Source organism: Myxine glutinosa, chromosome 6, assembly GCF_964187855.1.
Source record: "Myxine glutinosa chromosome 6, kmMyxGlut1.1, whole genome shotgun sequence".
Lineage (NCBI taxonomy): Eukaryota > Metazoa > Chordata > Myxini > Myxiniformes > Myxinidae > Myxine > Myxine glutinosa.
Window position 1 is genome coordinate 124,546,321 of NC_136266.1, and position 20,743 is coordinate 124,567,063.

The 20,743-nt window shown below is 41.9% G+C and overlaps 1 protein-coding gene across 5 annotated transcripts in view; it reads right to left on the reverse strand.

Moving 5' to 3' along the window:
- Window positions 1-20,743, reverse strand: part of LOC137430255 (beta-1,4 N-acetylgalactosaminyltransferase 1-like) — a 123,355-nt gene that overhangs the window by 68,378 nt on the left and 34,234 nt on the right. The window lies entirely within an intron of this gene.

The window sequence follows — 20,743 nt, forward strand, 5'->3', positions numbered from 1 at the left end:
AGGAAAGGTTTTGATGTCATGTATAACGCCGGCCTACCTTTATGGTCTGGAGATGGTGGCATTGATAGGGAGACTTTGGTCCGGTGAGCTTATACGATCGAGCAGTGTCCATGGGTCAGTCAGTCAGTGATTCAGTGAGTCTGTAAACACTTCAGTCATTATTGCTTGAACCAAACCTACAATTTTGATTAAACTTGGCAACAAGCTTCATATCTGATGCCAAATAAAGGTGTATTGACCATGTCAAAATCTGCACTCATTAAGGGGGTCTAGAGGGGTATTTTGACCACACACCCCCTCAAAACAGGTATTTGCTCTCTTCTCTGAAACTACACACACGATTTTGATGAAAATTGGCCACAGGTTCATATCTGATGCCTAATGACAGTGTATTGACCGCTTAAAAATATGCGCTCATTAAAGCCCCTGTCACACATAGGCGGATTTGTCGGTGACTACTGGCGACTGAAAAAATCGCCACCACCCGCCGACAATCGTAATGAAACCGTAATGGACGGTCTTCTGTAGTCGTGGTTATCCTCCCCAGGTCTGCTGCAGTCGGCAAGAGCCGCAAAGGGGCCAAATATTTTTTTAAATGTTTAAAAACGGCGCGCTCAGTCGTCCTCAAAAAGAATCCACCATGCTGTCATGATCGAACCGCCATGCTGTCGTCGGTATCCGTAATAAGACCGTAAAGCGGCCGCAACCCAGTCGCTCATAGTCTTCCGCAATCGCCCCAGCATCGCCCCACCAGCTAGCATGGCAGAGATGCGAATGCCATACGGCCTTCCTGCGGCATCTTCCCGACTACGGGCCGACACTGTTGCGGCTGCATATCGAGTACAGAAGAACTGTCACGTCTCCCCTGCGGCTATGGGAGACTGACGACGACAGCAGTATAGTAAGGGCATTTTATGAGATATTTCACAAATCTGTTAACTAAATTGTTACCAAAAAGTTTCTTCACCAATATGTTTGTAAAGGTGTGTAATAACATGTGTTAAAATGTTGAAGTTCAACTCCCGTGGGAAACCCAGAAAAAAAGCTGTTGAATTCGGGTACCGAAAAATTATTTTCGAGAATTTTTATTTTTTTTTAATCGGCCCTTAAGTAACTTATGAGGGGTCAAATAAGGGTTTTTCATGATTCTGAGTTGATTGTTAACATTTATATTTTCACTTTTACATTTACACACAAAGTAGCTTTTATTTCACATACATATATAATACTCAAGAGTTATTTCTCATTCACAATGTCAGAAGTTTCAACAGTCATTGTCTATGTCTTCTTCAGACTCAACAACATCATGACTGCAGTTTCTGCATGTAATGCCATTACAGACTCCACAGGCCGAGATGCACGTGACCCCATTCTTCTTGCAGCTGCATCGCCGGTTGCTGCAATCTCCATGACAATTACAGCTCGTGAACTGCAATAGCTCCTCAGGAGCCGTGGGGTCCAGTGTTGGAACTGGTCATTAGGGTCTCCTTCAATAACTGGGAGGAACTCGATCTGTGTGCCCTGCTTTGCATCATTAGCATGGATTCTCTTCATCCAGCCATTCCAGTTGGAGTGTGGGAACTCAGGATCGTTGGCTTTGATCACCCACCCCGCTGCCCAGAGTGTGTCACCTGGAGTGAGGAGTGGCTGATCATGAGCCAGGGAGGAGGAAAGCTTAGCGAGGGGGAGAAACATGATCGCGTTCGTTCCTATCTGTTTCCTGTTCGTAAATGGAATAATCTTTACTTCAGTTCCTCTCAGGATCTTAGCTTTGTCGAGTGCCTTCAACTTCACCCGGGGGAAAGCTGCTGTTGTCTGTGGATCTGGCAATGGTGGTGCCGGAGAGGTGACTTCGATCCAACCCATTGAGTGAAAGGGAGTGTTTCCATGAATAGAGACAATGTTTAAATCTATATTGTCTCCAACAAACTGAGTGACTGCATTGTTTGTTTCCCCAACCTCCATAAAGACCACCTGATCATTACTTGACAATTCACTTTCACTGGCTGGCACTTTGGCTGTCATCACTGATTGATCCTCAAGCGCAGCATCAACCGCAACCTCATCATTGATCTGTTCATCGGTTTCCTCCACAATGATGTCAAGAGTGCCAGAAGTATCTGGAACATCATCTCCACTCCTACTATTAAGGAAGCAGTATTTGTAGTTTTGTGTCTCCGTGTAAGACTCAGTGTATCCCAGCCGGTGGAACTTGTTGAGCATCCATTTTGACCCAAATCTATGATCAAGTTGTATGGCAAGCCCCATTTGGTGTGGCAATACTCCAGACCGAGGTCGACAGGCCTTAATAAAATTCTGCCCCCAAACGGCAACTCTTTCGTCTGTCTTGACAATCGGTCTCAAGAACATCTGAAGGCTTGCAGGAACAAGTGTCAGCTGACTATCGATGTCAGTCATACTGTGTGTGGTGGGGTATGACTTTGGACCTAAATCAATCAAGGCAATATCATTGGATATGAACTTGAGTGCCGTCTTTATGATCTGAGTCTTCTCATCTCCATGGTCAAGATTAGCATGATGGGCTCGCAGAATATTGTCGGTGCCATCTTTGAGACAGAGTACATCTGCCCTTCTGTCCTGTGTTGTGAAATACAAGGTGTCTTCTTATTTCTCTAGAAGTTTTATCTTTAGCCAATGCTTTGAATAAGAAAGGCTCTTCTCTGGTGACTGATCAAACTCCTGCAGCTTTTCATGGACTTGGTCCATGTTCATTACCCCATGCTCTAATTCTGAGTCTAACCATTCGCAGAATTCAATAAAAACTGCCTCTCGCTCCTCATCAATACTCCTCTGTCCTCTCTTCCTTTTTCCTTCCTCATCAGTCTTGGACAAACTGTCACCTCTCGCAAACATAAGTTTGCATCGCAAATGGTACAGTGTTTCTTCTGCTACCAAGTCGTTGATCCCTTCCAGGCGTCCAGTGACTTCAGTGCCCCAGTCATCCCCGCGACTCTGTGCTGTCTTCAGCAAGCTTGCCTTCAGTGTATCTGCAGTCAAATTATCTGGCACTCTGTATTTCTTTCTAGTTTGTGCTGGATTATTTTTGTAGAGCTGGGCTGGTTGGTTGCAAAGAATGCATACATCCTTATACAGGAGGTCAACTGACTGTGATCTTCTAGAACTGCAGCCAGTTGATGAACTGAACTCACAAGTAGTGCGTCTTCTCTTCAACTTTGATGACTCTTTCTCTGCCTTTGATGCTTGAGCTGACTTCTTGGTGGTTGCAACAAAGTTGTTGTACAGATCATTTTTACACTTCTGGTGGTACCTCAGTTTTCCTTCCTTTTGAGCCTCCTTCATAAGTTCCACAACAGTAACATTTTCGACAGTTTCTGCTTGTTTCAATAAAGTTGAGTATCCCTTTGGAGTTGCCTGTATGAGCCTTTCAGCTGGTGTATCCGAGCGTGCACAGATGAAGCAATTGAGCACAGGTGGAGTAACGTCTTCATCCATATTGCTAGACTCCATGTCCTGCAAAGTAGAAAATGAGATATATTTAGAAATTATTTTTCCACAAAGCAGTGTCTGTGGTGAAATATAAATGTTAACAATCAACTCAGAATCATGAAAAACCCTTATTTGACCCCTCATAAGTTACTTAAGGGCCGATTTTAAATAAAAAAAATTCTCGAAAATAATTTTTCGGTACCCGATTTCAACAGCTTTTTTTCTGAGTTTCCCACGGGAGTTGACTTTCAACATTTTAACACATGTTATTACACACCTTTACAAACATATTGGTGAAGAAATTTTTTGGTAACAATTTAGTTAACAGATTTTCATATGTTTCCCTTACTAGTAGGACTAGTGGCGGCCGAGTTACGGCCATTGGCGACAGAGCTACGACTGCCTGGCGACTGCATTACGACATACCACGATTTTCTGGCCAGGTATAAATAGGGATGGACATTTCAGCTCACTGCAGTATGTTCTATGGTCAAGGTCTACCAAGGGTCTCTCTACCAACATCTATCATGGATGATGAACATAGGATGAAGCTGGTCCTTCTGAATGACTTGGCAGCACTGGACCAAGATATTGCTGTGAATACCACCAGGAAAGGATCTTCAACTACCGCTTGTCTAGAGCAAGGCGCGTCGTGGAAAACGCTTTTGGGATCCTATCCAACCGGTTCCGCTGTCTACTCACAACCATGGCCCAGACACCAGAGACAATCGACAGTATCATCCTGGCCACCGTTTGTCTCCACAACCTTATGCGTCTGCATTATCCAGCTCAGCAGAACGAGGTGATGGACCATGAAGACAATGACCACAACGTCATCCCAGGCTCCTGGAGGGAAGGTATGCAGCTGGCCGACATGGAAGAACGAGGGGTTAGAGGGAACGTGCACACCCGTGTAGCCAAGGACCAGAGGAACTACCTCAAGACCTACTACAACTCCCCTGCCGGCTCCATTCCATGGCAAGACAGGATGGTGTGAGGGTCTCCGTGGAGTGAGGTCCTGTGGTGCCGACAAGGATATGGCTTTATTGTTTGGACTTGGGACTTTTGGGAACTTTATTTTTGGGACTTTGGTCCTTTGGAAACTTTATTTATGGGACTTGGGACCAGTGGAAATAATTTGTTGGACTTTATTTCCATTCTCTCTCCCTGCAGAAAAGTTTGATTATTACATTATAATGATATATCTTTATGAACTTTCATATTGTACATCAAACATCTTTATGCTTCATGTCATACATCATTGAAATGAATAAAGTGAAATGTAAAATAGAGAAATAAAGATTAAAAAAAAAAATGCAAAATAGAAACACTGTAACGGTAGCTTTAGCCGTCTGATGAGTGCCTGTAGCGAGGACGAAACAGTGATTTTTGAAATTTATATTTAATACAAACAAATTTATTTGTTCATATTAAATACAAATTTGTTCATAGCACAAGTATCCAATAATGAATCACAATGTTCATAGCACAAGTATCCAATAGCACAGCACAAGTATCCAATAGCACAAACATCCACAAGTAATCACTAATGTGTCAATCATCCTGACTGCCAGAGTCATCGTCATCGTCAGCTGGTGGCAGGTTCAGTGTAGACATCGTCTCTTGATGTGTGAATCATGTGTGAATGATTGTGTGATCAGTAGACTACGGATTTTTATGTTAAGAAAATAGGCCTTTTATGTTTTGAAAAGCGGAAATATATTTTTTTTATGTGAAAAAATCCCGAAATATTTTTTTCCCCCGTTTTATTCATTTTTTATTATTACCAAGTTTTTCAGAAATCAGTCAAAAAAAGAACAAAAAATGGTAAGCTTTTTCCTGCACAACATTAAGCACTCTGGGCTAGTAAACAGGTAAAAAATGACGTTCAGGTACCTTTATTGCAACCGCATTGTTTGATAAGTAGAGGACGAGAAGAAATTGACAAGACCCTTTTAGGAACGGTTAAAGTAGGTGTTTGAAATCATTATCTTGGTAATGTTCTCCTTGGTGAGGCGGTGTCGGCGGTCGGTGAGGACGTTTCTGTAGACGGAGAAGGACCTTTCCACGTCGACGCTGACGATGGGGCAGTACCTCAAGAGGGGGATGTCAGCAAGCTTGACTCCAGCCGGCACACCAACCTCAGATCCGTGCTGATCTCCATCCAGGATCAAAGCCACTGTCCTCAGCACACCAATGTCGGGATTGCGCTGCAGCACCGCCTTGAACTTGGTGAGCAGGATCTCCTTACGGCAGCCTCGGATCTTTCCGAGCTCCTCCTTGGCCTGATCAAGGAGCTGGAAGGCCTTGGCCAGCTCCATGCCGGCCTCCTCCAGCTGCTTAAGGATCTTCGGGATGAACGACACGTGGGCATTTAAGAAGACGAAACTGAGCTTGATGTCCGCCTTTCCGAACAGGTCCTTGGCACTCCGGATTGCCATCGCGTCGTCATCGTTCAGCTGGTCCACAATGTCCTTGACGGCCTCGAAGTGCTCGGCGTAAAACACCGCGGCGTCGATCCATGTCCCCCACCGAGTCAGAATGGGCTCCGGGGGGAGAGAAAGATTGGGCTGCTGCTCCTTCCAAAAGACAACATGCAACGGGGCTTTGACAAACACCTTCTTCGTCGTGGCAATCAGGTCGTTGACGTCCTTGAACATTTCTCGGACTGTCTCACAGACACGGTGGAGCGCGTGGGCAACGCAAGTCACATGCAGCAAGTCCGGGAAGAAATCCTTCAGGGCATGGCCGGCCTTGATTATATAGGCCGCGGCGTCGCTGACGAGGACCTTGAGGCACTCCGGCTTGAAATCAGGCCAAAGATAGCGCAGCGTGTCATTGACTGCACGCACAATCTCCCCGGAGTTGGTCTTCTCCAGAAACATGCACTGGACGAGGTGGGGACGAAAGTACCCCTCCTTGGACAAGCGTCCCGCGATGATGTTGGCCACATATCGACCTGCCGAATCGGTCGTCTCATCGACGGACAGCCAGATGGGCTGCTGTCCGAGGTCGGCACGGATCCCCGCCAAGGCCTCGCCGTAGCACTTGTCGAGGTAGTGCTTTCGAATCCAGCTTTCATCGGGGATCTGGAGAGTGATGTGCTTCTCCAGGAACGACCGGAGGGCAGGGTTTTCCAATTTCGACCATGGGATGCCAGCGGCCAGCATGGCCTGGCACAGCTCCTGAGCCACGACGTCGCACTTGTGCCTCTTTCCGCCACCAAAGTCCTCCATGGTGGCTTGCGTGACCGTCCTCTTCTTCTTCAAGGCCAAGTTGCTCTTGTGGCGGTCTCCTCGGACATGCTGGGCCAGCTCAGACTTCTGCTTCGCCCGGAAAGTCTTTTCACAAGCTCGACAGAAAGCCGTGTCACTCGACACGTACTTGAAGGTGGCCCCATCGCCGCCAGCGTTGAATTCCTTCAGCCACTTGTCACGAAGAGCAGCACTCATCTTGATAGGAGACTTGTTCAGACTTTGTGTACACTCTCTCACTGTAGTACACCGCCTCACTGCTGTACACGCTGGGGACGCAACGCACGCAAGTGGACGCAACGTTTTGTTTTTGAGATCGATCGCAGTTAAAAATTTCGATCGCAGTTACAAATTTCGATCGCAGTTTAAAATTTCGAAAAATTCCCTAATTTTTTTAGCGTTGCCAGACATTTTCGACCAAAAAGGGCATTTTTTTATTTTTCCCGAAAAAGGGCGAAATTCTTTTTTTCTCCGAAAATAGCAAAATAATTTTTTTGCGCGCAAAAAAGCCGTTTTATGTGAAAAAATATTTTTTATTTTTTCACATAAAAATCCGATGTGCAGTTATGAGGTTAGTTAGTTACACAATACCGAAAATTCGGTGAAAAATGAAATGAAAAAAAGAAAAAAAGAAAAAGAAAAAAAAACAATGAAAAATGAAAAATCGAGCTCCGTGGAGCTAGACACATGACATTGGCCGAACCAAATATCGAAACCCCAGTCAGCTACCACCAAATCCCTCAGAGAAGATGTAGCTTGAACTCGATTACCACCCAAAAAGACATCTTTTTCGGGCGTGGCTCCGCCCACAATGGGTTCAATATGCCCACTCTTGGCAGGACACAACTAGATCATGATAACAACCTCCCACCCAAGTTTCATCAAGATCGGATGATATCATCGGGTAGTTATGCTGCAGACAGACAGACACACAGACACACAAACACACAGACAGACGCACACACATGACGAATAGAGTGGTCACTTGATAACTCGTGAACCAACAAGTACAAAAAGTTTTAATTAAAACAAAAGCCGCGTCGATGTTACACAATGCCTAGATGCAGCTGTGCCTATAACGTCGATGTTATAGGCACAGGACATTCCTATTGATTCGATTACTTGATGTTATTTTTGTGCAAAGTGAAAATATATCTCGGCAATTTCCCGTGTGTGGCGACGAATTTTTAATATATCTCGGCATTTTCCCGTCTGTTATTTCAGGCGTGTATGACTGACCATGCCGCGATTTAAAAAATATATATCTCGGCAATTTCCCGTGTGTGGTGACATGTGAACAAAGCTATGCTCCTCTCTCCACATTATTGTGACGACGTATAAATTAAATATTTCATCGTGACGATTGTCATCAAATGGACGAATTTTTAATATATCTCAGCATTTTCCCGTCTGTTATTTCGGGCGGTGTTTGACTGAGCATGCCGCGATTTAAACAAAATATATATATCTCGGCATTTTCCCGTCTCTTATTTCGGGCGGTGTATGACTGACCATGGTGCGATTAAAAATATATATATCTCAATGGACTTGAAGTTACAGGCCTTTGAGAATTCATTTCGTTCTATAAAGGGCAACTTTCATCGGATTTTCTTCTCGTTTTTTTTCAACCGAGTCTAAAACTATGTTAGCAACTGTGAAAAATGAAATGATATATCGAATTTGATTTAAAATAAAACTGTGTGAGAGAGGAAGACACCACGGGCCTACAAAACAGGCCTCAAAGCTATGCGAGTTAATAAAATGGTGGATATTTGTTTATATGAAGGCTCTCCCAGAATGGGTGGAGCTATGGTTCCCAGAATGGGTGGAGCTTTGAGGTTTTGTCTTCTCTGCAAGAACAAGAAGAACAAGAAGAACAACAACAACAACAGCAGTGGGCACTCTATGAGCAGCGTCTGCAACGCGGCTAAAAATGGGAAAATTCGCGAATTTGACTTGTACCACACATTGACTTATACACCAAAAAGTACGGTAGTATACATTCACATTGGCCAAGCTTGAGCCTCTGCAAAAACAAACTAGAATGGCACTGGGTAGAGAGCATACCTCAGCCAGGCTGAACAGTTTGTTTTATATACCACTGATAGGCCGGATCTGGATTCGGTCGGACCTAAACCAAAATCGAATCGGCTTGTTCTTGTCACCTAACCAACTCATGTGCCTAGTTTTGTTATAATCCATCCACAACTTTTTGAAATATCATGCTATATATCGTCTTTGACCCTATCACTCAATGATGAAGAATCACGAAAAAATTTAAAACTATCATATCCGGATCCGTATTCACACCTTCACCAAAATCGAACTGATTGGTCCTTGTTACACACACAACCTGTACACCAAGTTTCATCCGAATCTATCTGTAACTTTTTGAGATATCGTGCTATATATCAGTTTAGGGCCGATCACTCAATGGTGAAGAATCACTTGAAAAATTATCGGATCCAGATCCGAATCCCGATCTTCACCAAAATCTAATCATTTCGTCCTTGTCACATGCCCAACCTCTCCACCAAATTTCTTCCATCACAACTTTTAAAGATATCCTGTTCACAAATAAACAAACAGACAGACAGATGAAAAATCGGTCAGAGCCCGAGGACTTGCCGGAATGTACTTTTTCATTGGCCATTTTGGACAAATATGGCGGCCGAACCACGTGAATGATGGCGTCATCATTATTCTTTTTCGAGAGTAATTTATTCCTAAATATGATGCTCAAGAAATTTCATCTTGATCGGATGAAGTTTTGTACTTGTCGAATTATGACGTCATAATGGAGGCACCTATGATATCATCATTAACATGTGTTATTCCCCATGGAGAGTTCTTTACAATGAGCCATGTCTCAATTTTTTCTATTCAGCACTTTCGGAGATATAGAGGTGCAAATTTTATGGGTTTTTCCAAAATGGCGGCCGAACCAAGTGACCGATGACGTCATCATTATTATTTTTTCTCCACCAGTTATGCCGACATGGCGCTCAAGAAATTTCATCTTCATCGGATGAAGTTTTGTACTTGTCGAATTATGACGTCATAATGGAGGAACCAATGACATCATCATTAACATATTTTATTCCCCATGGAGAGTTCTTTACAATGAGCCATGTCTCAATTTTTTCTATTCAGCACTTTCGGAGATATAGACGTGCAAACTTTTTCGGTTTTTCCAAGATGGCGGCCGAACCACGTGACCGATGACGTCATAAATTGGGCACAGTCTATTCCAGGGCAAGACAAATATGTGTGCAAAGATTGGCGATTCTACGTGCAATGGTGTAGACGTAGTGCTGCGCACAGACAGACAGACAGACAGATGAAAAATCGGTCAGAGACCGAGGACTTGCCGGAATGTACTTTTTTATTGGCCATTTTGGACAAATATGGTGGCCAAACCACGTGACCGATGACATCATCATTATTCTTTTTCTAAAGTAATTTATTCCTTAATGATGCTCAAGAAATTTCATCTTAATCGGATGAAGTTTTGTACTTGTCGAATTATGACGTCATAATGGCGGCACCACTGACATCATCATTAACATATTATATTCCCCATGGAGAGTTCTTTACAATGAGCCATGTCTCAATTTTTTCTATTCAGCACTTTCAGAGATATAGATGTGCAAATTTTTTCGGTTTTTCCAAAATGGCGGCCGAACCACATGACCGATGACGTCATCATTTTTTTTTCTCCACCAGTTTATGCCTTCATGTCGCTCAAGAAATTGCATCTTGATTGGATGAAGTTTTGTACTTGTCGAATTCTCAAATTATGACGTCATAATGGAGGCATTGGGCCGAGAGAGTTAAAAATTGGGCACAGTCTATTCCAGCGCAAGACAAATATGTGTGTAAAGTTTGGCGATTCAATGTGCAACGATGTAGACGTAGTGCTGCGCACAGACAGACAGACAGATGAAAAATCGGTCAGAGACCGAGGACTTGCCGGAATTTCTTTTTATCGGTCATTTAGGACAAATATAGCGGTTGAACCACGTGACCGATGACGTCATCATAAACATATTTTATTCCCCATGGAGAGTTCTTTACAATGAGCCATGTCTCAATTTTTTCTGTTCAGCACTTTCAGAGATATATAGGTGCAAATCTTTTCGGTTTTTCAAAGATGGCGGCCGAACCACGTGACTGATGACGTCATCATTAACATATTCTATTCCCCATGGAGAGTTCTTTACAATGAGCCATGTCTTCATTTTTTATGTTCAGCACTTTCGGAGATATAGAGGTGCAAAATTTTTCGGTTTTTCAAATATGGCGGCCGAACCACGTGACCGATGACGTAATCAATTGGCACAGTCTATTCCAGGGCAAGATAAATACGTGTGCAAAGTTTGGCGATTATACGTGCAACGGTGTAGACGTAGTGCTGCAAACAGACAGGCAAACAGATAAAGAGACAGACAGACAGACAGACAGACAGACAAACGAACAGATCAACATACTTGCCGGAATCTTTTTCGGCATGTCACAAGAAAGGACATCAGTCAGTAGCCCGACAGGTATAACAAAAATTGAGAGAACCTCGACCTTTGACATATATAGTCAAATAACATCGACAATCCGAAAGACCGTCCCTTTGGCATTATTTTTGCCTGTCACTGCGTCTCGCTACACCAAATATTAAGCATGATAGAGCACAAAATGTATTTTATTCAAATGACGATACTGTCACCCTGACTTTTGAACTATATAGTCCAAGACATTGACAGCCTCAAGTATGTCCTTCTGCTCCTCTGGTAAAGTTTGATGAAGACAGTTGGAAGCGATTGTGAGTGTCGGGCAGATGCGAAATAAGAAGTTGCGAATGCTTTCAGCTATCTTCGTCAACCTTTACCAGAGGTTTCTGAAGGACAAAAGTGAGTTAGCCTGACAGGTATGACGGAAATCGATATTAATGATAAATTATAATCAATGAAAAACTATGATATCAATAAAAATGTATTTTGTCCAAATATCAGCTTCTGAGCTCTAAAGATGCCTGAAATTTTGCCCAGACGAGAAAGAAAATAAATGATTGAATCATTAACTATGCAATTTAAATAAATAAATAATAATTGTAAAATAATTAATTTATTAATCAATTGCCCAATGACATAACTAAAGCACCACTGTTTTATTTGAATCTGTAACTTTTTGAAAATTAAGTAATTCATCACATAATTAAGTAACTGCTCGATTAATTGATTGATCACTAAATCAAAAATACCCTTTACAACCAAATCACATGGTCACTGTCATGTCCAATTAATTAGCATTCCTTGCTCAAAAGGTGCTTGAGATATTGCCCAGATGAGAAAGGAAATAAACAAGTACTTAATAAATCGATAATAAATCAATTAACTGATTAATCAAAAAATGAAAAATGGCGTTCTTGCCAAAGCACTGTCTTGTTCACTATTGTGCCCAGATTTCAGCTTCCTCGGTCAAAGGATGCCTGAGATATCACAAAGACAAATGAGAGAAACTTGGCCTTTGAGCTTGACCTATATAGTCAAAAACATTGACAGCCTCACCTTTGTCCTTTGGAATCCTTCTGTAAAGTCTGACGAAGATAGCTGAAAGTGTTCGTGAGTTATCGCACTCACAAACAAACAAACAAACATACAAACGAAACAGACTGACATACAGTGCATTCAGAAAGTATTCAGACCCCTTCACTTTTTTCACATTTTGTTATGTTGCAGCCTTATGCTGAAATCGTTCAAATTCATTTTTTCCCTCATCAATCTACACTCAATACCCCATAATGACAAAGACAAAACAGGCTTTTAGAAAGTTTTGCAGATTTCTTAAAAATAAAAAACTGAAATATCACATTTACATAAGTATTCACACCCTTTGCTATGACACTTGAAATTTAGCTCAGGTTTCTCCCATTTCTCTTGATCATCTTTGAGATGTTTCTACGCCTTGATTGGAGTCCACCTGTGGTAAATTCAATTAATTGGACATGATTTGGAAAGGCACACACCTGTCTTTTAAGGTCTCACAGCTGACAATGCATATCAGAGCAAAAACCAAGGCATGAGGTCGAAGGAACTGCCTGTAGAGCTCAGAGACAGGATTGTGTCGAGGCACATATCTGGGGAAGCCTACAAAAAATTTCTGCTGCATTGAAGGTTCGCAATAGCACAGTGGCCTCCATAATTCTTAAATGGAAGAAGTTTGGAACAACCAGGACTCTTCGTAGAGCTGGCCGCCCAGCCAAACTGAGCAATCGGGGGAGAAGGGCCTTGGTAAGAGAGGTGACCAAGAACCCGATGGTCACTCTGGCTGAGCTTCCGAGATCCTGTGTGGAGATGGGAGAAACTTCCAGAAGGACAACCATCACTGCAACACTCCACCGATCTGGGCTTTATGGCAGGGTGGTCAGACGGAAGCCTCTCCTCAGTGAAAGACACATGAAAGCCCGCTTGGAGTTTGTAAAAAAAAAAAGCATCTAAAGGACCCTCAGACTGTGAGAAACAAGATTCTGTGAACGAGATTCAAACCTCAAACATACTTCGTGGTTGAATTCAGTGACCAGATATGCAAGTCCTCTTCAAATTTCAAGTCAATCGGATGAAAATTGAGGATTTTAGAAATTTGGCCTATGTTGAACTTTTGGCCTATGTTGACCTCAAAAACAGTAGGCTTCTTGTTTTGACCAACTCTACCATTTGGTGAAGTTTCGTGAAGATCGGTTGAAAATTGTGACCTGTAGGCCGGTGATAGTAGGGCGGCGAAGTGGAAAAAAGAGGCCCAGATAACATTTTAAAATCATTTCATATTAGAGGCTGGCATCTACCATGCATAGTTAGGCCATGGGGTGGTGCTTTGGAACAGGGTGGATGCCACCCCACATGTTTCCGAAAAGATTCTTAAATTAACCCTTTACCCAAAAAACACAATTTGGAAAATAGTTCAAAATGTGGGGTGGAGGTTTACATGATTGGTCATTACTAATTAACCAATATCGTCACAAAGAAGCAAATGACCACTTATCTTATAGCCACTTAGCTATAAGTTCATAGTAACAAATTTTCAATTTTTTTTGTATACAAGATCGAGGCTCGTGAAAGAGCTAACATTAATCACACAAAAAGACAAACCGACACACAAAACACAAAAAACAAGGGGAGCGGCAGACAAGATGGGGAGAGAGGGGGAAGGACACAAAAGAGAGGGGGAAGAGGGGGAAGGACACAAACACAACATTTGAGAGCAGGGACATCGGGAGGACTTGGGGGGAGGTGGGAGAGGAATCATCAGGTGATTATTAAGGGCACCAGGGTCCAAAATGTCATGTGACCCTTAAAACCCCTAAATTTAGGGTGCTGCTTAGTTTGAACCCCCAGAATAAATATTAACATTCAATATAGATCTTTAAAACAAATATTTGTTTTAAAGTATATATATGTGGGCAGTTTTTGAAGCAAGTCGTATTACTCAGTCTTAAAAGGGGTATGAATTAAAGAGGGTCAAAGTTGGCCCCTTTTTCACAAAAATCAAAAAAATCGGAATTTCGGGTTTGTCAACTTTATTTTCAGCAAGGATCACATGGATACCACAGTTCATAATTAGTTTGCATATTTGGGCCCTATGAGATGAGGATGTAAGTGGATACAGGGGGTCTGGGGGGGGAAAGGGAGGAATTTGGACCCCTTTTAAACCTAAATTATGTGTAAGGGGGCTACCGCAACTTGTCATCATTACATTGCTGCAACAATTTATTCAAGGGCAATAAAATAATAAATTCTCCCCTAAAAGTGTTGCTTTCAGTTTGCTGTTGCATCTTGAGGGCATCTTTGCTGTTGAGTTCACTGAAAGTGCATTGCTGTCATTCCATCTTTCAAAGCATTTTATCTCATTTACATGACTTTTATGGAGACAATTGCGAGGTAAGGTGGTTTATTAAATCTTTTTCTTCACTCACATAATGAGCTTTAGATATACAATGCCATAATAACAGAAAAGAAATCAGAAACTTGTGCATGAGCCATGATGCAATAGTCTCTGTGAGTTGAGGGGTCATCTAATTAGATGTAAATACAGAACTAAGTGAAGTGCAATTAAGGTAACTATCACAATGAAGATGCACCATATGGATATCTTATGTATCTGTTCATTATCATAGAAGTCATTGCCATAAAGACAGATGTCTTCAGGATGCATCATGGATTACATAGCACATATACAGAGTGGCCAAGGCATGTGGAGGATTAGTTGGGATCACAAGGATTGATTCTGCGAGGGACAAATGGTGTTTAACTCGGAATGAAAAATCTGCCATATCTGATGCCACATTTAAAATGTTTAACATGGATATTGATGATATAAACAGTGACTGGGGACACCAAGGAGCTGGACCTGCTCGACTAGAACGTGACGAATCTGATACAAAGAAGTTGGTCCATGAACTGGAGCGCTTCCAAGTCTTTGACAGTTTGTCCAATTAACTTGTTGTCATCACCACATCAGATGTGGCACCTGATGATACAGCCAGCGCTCTAATCAATGCAGAATCCATGGGAGAGAAGGCCTTGGAGGAGTTTGTCACAGCACGACTCAAGGAAAAGTCAGAGGACTTTTATTCAAAAATGAAGCGCCATAAACCAAAAACTCTAGAGAGCATGTACCATGTCAATGTTCGAGATGGTGGAGGTAAAGAGAAGACAATAAAGGCTGACAGAGATCTTCTAAGAAGACTATTAGTTGCATTTCAGGGTGATCGGGAAATCGACATGAAGAGCATTTTAATAATAACAAGTACAAAAAGTTTTAATTAAAACAAAAGCCGCGTCGATGTTACACAATGCCTAGATGCAGCTGTGCCTATAACGTCGATGTTATAGGCACAGGACATTCCTATTGATTCGATTACTTGATGTTATTTTTGTGCAAAGTGAAAATATATCGCGGCAATTTCCCATATGTGGCGACGAATTTTTAATATATCTCGGCAATTTCCCGTGTGTGGCGACACGTGAACGAAGCTATCTCCTCTCTCCACATTATTGTGACGACGTATAAATTAAATATTTCATCGTGACGATTGTCATCAAATGGACGAATTTTTAATATATCTCGGCATTTTCCCGTCTGTTATTTCGGGCGGTGTATGACTGACCATGTCGCGATTTAAAAAAAAAAAATCTCAATGGACTTGAAGTTACAGGCCTTTGAGAATTCATTTCGTTCTATAAAGGGCAACTTTCATCGGATTTTCTTCCCGTTTTTTTTCATCCGAGTCTAAAACTATGTTAGCGACTGTGAAAAATGAAATGATATATCGAATTTGATTTGAAATAAAACTGTGTGAGAGAGGAAGACACCACGGGCCTACAAAACAGGCCTCAAAGCTATGCGAGTTAATAAAATGGTGGATATTTGTTTATATGAAGCCTCTCCCACAATGGGTGGAGCTATGGTTCCCAGAGTGGGTGGAGCTTTGAGGTTTTGTCTTCTCTGCAAGAACAAGAAGAAGAAGAACAAGAAGAACAACAACAACAACAACAGCAGAGGGCACTCTATGACCAGCGTCTTATGACGCGGCTAATAATAATAATACATTTATGTTATATAGCGCTTTTCAAGAAGCCCATTTTAGAACATGAATTGAGTCCAGTCCCACTTTCCCTTGCATCTACCAATTTCAAATTAAATAAGGGCAATAAGGCAGACCTAGCTACACTACTGATTGAGTATGTGGATGTAAAAAGTGAGATTCCAAAGAGTGACAATAAGTTCTGTGTAGTAATGGATGGACCAGCACTCATTCAGGCAACTGGAAAACCAGATGGTGCAAAGACATTTGGAGACTTGGCGGACACATTCGTAACCAAGGTATTGAACAATTACAGTGCCACATGTTGTAGAGTAGATGTTTTATTTGACAGATACAATGACTTGTCTATCAAAAGCGGCACAAGAGAACAGCGGACGGGTTCAATTCGACCAATCAGGCGGCGTATCGACAATAGAGCAGTGAAACTGCCCCAAAACTGGAGACAATATATCAGCCAATCTGCCAACAAGGAAAACCTGGCTTCTTTCCTCAGCAACGAGCTGAGGGCCCAGTCTGGCAGGGTTCCTCAAAATGGAGAACTGGTCATAGCAGGGGGATTTGAGAACGTGATGGAGACATTCACCACTGGTGAGAGGGACATATCCCATTTACGTGCAAACCATGAAGAAGCGGACACTCGTATTCTGCTCCATGCGAAAGATGCTTTAGAACAATGCTTTGAAAAAATCATTATTAACTGTAAAGTCACCGACGTCTTGGTGATGGCCACAGAATTGTTGACAGGGTCCACTTCGGAAACTTGGATGAGAGCAGGAACACTAGAAAACCCAAAAAATAATTCCAGTTCACTTAGAAAAATATTCCACTTGATAGATATTCCATCAGAAGTGAAGCAGAACCTGATCCCATTCCATGCCCTCACAGGGTGCGATTCCACGAGCCAGTTCTCAGGGAAAGGTAAAAAGAGTGCCTGGAATGTCTTCCTGCAACACCCATCTTTGCTTAGTGGCTTGGGAGAGCACGAACTCTCTGAAATGACATTTGGTGAAGTTGAAAAGTTTGTGTGCATTTTGTATACAGGGAATGATAACATGGAACATATCAATGAAGTGAGACCCCACTTATTCGTCAAGGGAAGAAAGTCGCTTGAATCCCTCCCTCCTAAGGATGCCCTTAAACATCATGTTGAACGAGAAAATTATCAAAGTTGTGTCTGGAGGCAAGCACTTGAACCCACACAAGTGCTCCCTGATCCAATAACTAGAGGCTGGAAAAAGGAAGGGAACACATTGAAGCCAATCCCAACGACACTGGATTCTGTACCAGAGAAATGCCGGCAACTCGTTACATGACAATGCCGAGGTGGTTGTATAGGTCGATGTGGATGTGCTGCTAATGGTATACCTTGTATTGCTAGCTGTTTCTGTCGTGGAGTGTGTCACGACCCAAACAATCATGTGGATGAGGACAGCGACTAGTTATTCATGTCGTAGTACTTCTTGCACATTCATGTAGGCCAGTACCTACAAATGCCTAACCTTTGACCACTAAACTAAAGTACAGGTACTGCAGAGTGCTGCTGGCCAATGTTAGACATCAAAGAGTCAATTTTGGACCCTTCAATTCTACTATCTAATCATTTTAATCATAGTTAATTATTCTGTGTTGATATAATGCACTAATTTCACAATACATGTATGTACTTGTCAGATCCTATCAATGCATTTGACTAAAATTAAGTAATTTAGGATTAAATGGGTCCAAATTCCTCCCTTTTCCCCCCCAGACCCCCTGTATCCACTTACATCCTCATCTCATAGGGCCCAAATATGCAAACTAATTATGAACTGTGGTATCCATGTGATCCTTGCTGAAAATAAAGTTGACAAACCCGAAATTCTGTTTTTTTTCGCTTTTTGTGAAAAAGGGGCCAAATTTGACCCTCTTTAATTCATACCCCTTTTAAGACTGAGTAATACGACTTTTTTCAGAAACTGCCCACATATATCTACTTTAAAACAAATATTGTTTGAAAGATCTATATTGAATGTTAATATTTATTCTGAGGGGTTTAAACTAAGCAGTACCCTAAATTTAGGGGTTTTAAGGGTCACATGACATTTTGGACCCTGGTGCCCTTCATAATCAACTGATTGACAAGGTGTCACCAACAACTTATAGCTAATGTTTGTAGCTACAAGATAGCTGGTCATTTGTTTCTTTGTGACTATTGTTTAATTAGTAATAACCAATCATGTAAACCTCCACACCACATTTTCGACTATTTCCCCAATTGTGTTTTTTGGGAAAAGGGTTAATTTAAGACCCTTTTCGGAAAAATGTGGGGTGGCATCCACCTTGGTCCAAAGCACCACCTCATGGCCTAACTATCCATGGTGGACGCCAGCTTCTAATATGATATGATTTTTAAAATGTCATTTTCTGGTTTTGCCTCCCTACTAGACAAACAAACAGACAAACAGACAAACAGACAGACAGACAGAACCACAAACTCAACCGACCAATATACTTGAAAAATCTTCGATTTTGCAAATAACAAGATATGTCGTGCAGAGCGCGATACTTGTGAAATCCGTGAAGTAAGTTGTTGGCCTATGATGACCTCAAAAATAATTGGTGCTTGAATTTAGTGACCTGGTATACAAATCCTCTTTAAAATGTCAAGTCAATCGAATGAAAATTGAGGATTTTAGAAATCTGGCTTTTGTTGACCTTTTGGCCTACGTAGACCTATTGACCTTTTGACCCCAAAAACAACAGCCTTCTTGTTTATGTCAACACACCCAACTTGTCAGACAAGTTTCGTCCAAATCCATCCATAACTTTTTGAGATATCCTGCTATGTATCGTTTTTGGCCCTATCTCCCAATGGTGAAGAATCACTTTATAATTATGTTAGCCGGATCCGAAGCCGGATCTTTCTTCAAAATCTAATCATTTCGTGCTTGTCACATATGCTATGTTCTCTGCCAAATTTCGTCCGAATACGTCCACAACTTTTTGAGATATTTTGTTCTCAAACGAACAGACAGACAGATAAACGGACAGACAGACAGCGCTGAAAACATAACCTCCATCCACCTTTGGTGGCGGAGGTAACAAAACCAAAAGAAAATCTAACTTTGTCATACATCATTTCAAAAGTCCTGCATTATGCTACCAATTATGGTATAAGTCTTTGTGCCAGATATCCTTTGACATAATAATATTGTTACAAAAGTAACATCATGTGCTGCCTTCCCTGAAAAGCAGAAGGGTTGTTCTTGTTTTCACACGTCCAGCTGCTTGCTTTGAGGATATATTATGGACAACCAGTTGATCTATATATATAACAACGAAAAATACGTTCCGTCCGTTCGTCTGTGAAGCTGTCAGTGAGGTGGTAAGGCGATGAAGCCATCCGTCAAGACATGTGACAATATCTCTTTTGATTACGTACTTTTGGAATGTGCCTTCGACCCTTTAGACAACCTTTTAGAAAGATAACAAAGACCCAAAAGACCCTGAAAACCATTAAAAACCCAAAAGACCCATAAGAACCATTATACCCCAAGATCCTGAAGTTGGTGTTGGCTTAGCGGTTAGGTTGGAGAGACTCTAGCCTGGTGTTGGCTTCGTGGTTAGGGCACTAGCTTGGGATCCAGGGATCCTGAGTTCGAATCCTGGTCAATTGCTGAATTGAACACCAGGGTGGTTGACTCAGCCTGTTCATCCTTCTGAGGTCGGCAAATTGAGTACCAGAGTACCAGCTTGCTGGGATGAATGATACAGTGTTTACCCCGATTTAGAATAGGTACACCGTATCCCTGCACATCGTAAGAGGCAACTAAGGGTTGGCGTCAGGAAGGGCATCCAGCCATAAAAAAAACATTGCTTTCAAGCAGGGCCCTATGAGATCATGTGGTCTGCAAGGCCAACCCCCACTCTAGCAGGGAAAAATGGCCTTAAAACGATCATTCATATATTCAATTTATCCTGAAGACACTTAAGATCACTTTTACCTTTATGACCCATTCAATACTTTAGACACCTTCAGATACCTTCAGCCTTTCGATCTTTTATACCCTTTAGACCTTTACACCCCTTAAATCACTTCAGCCAACTCAGACCTTCACACCATTTAGACCCCTTACACCTTTCAGAAATATTAGACAGCTTGGACCCTTGACCATGAAGTGCTTTACACCACCTAGACCTTTTTTGATTACAAATAAATTACAAATAAATAATATCACCAATATTACAAATAAATTTTAACAAAAAGAAATGTATGTATTATGATTGGTGTAAATCATGACAACAGCAACTCAGGTACAGTAATTATCCTCAGTTAAAACAAGCCCGTGCCTCTGTAATGACTCATGGTGAGGTGAGCATGACGAGCCAATCCACGCTCATAAATAAACAAGCATTCTGAGTATTGCGTTGCAATACATGTCCCCTA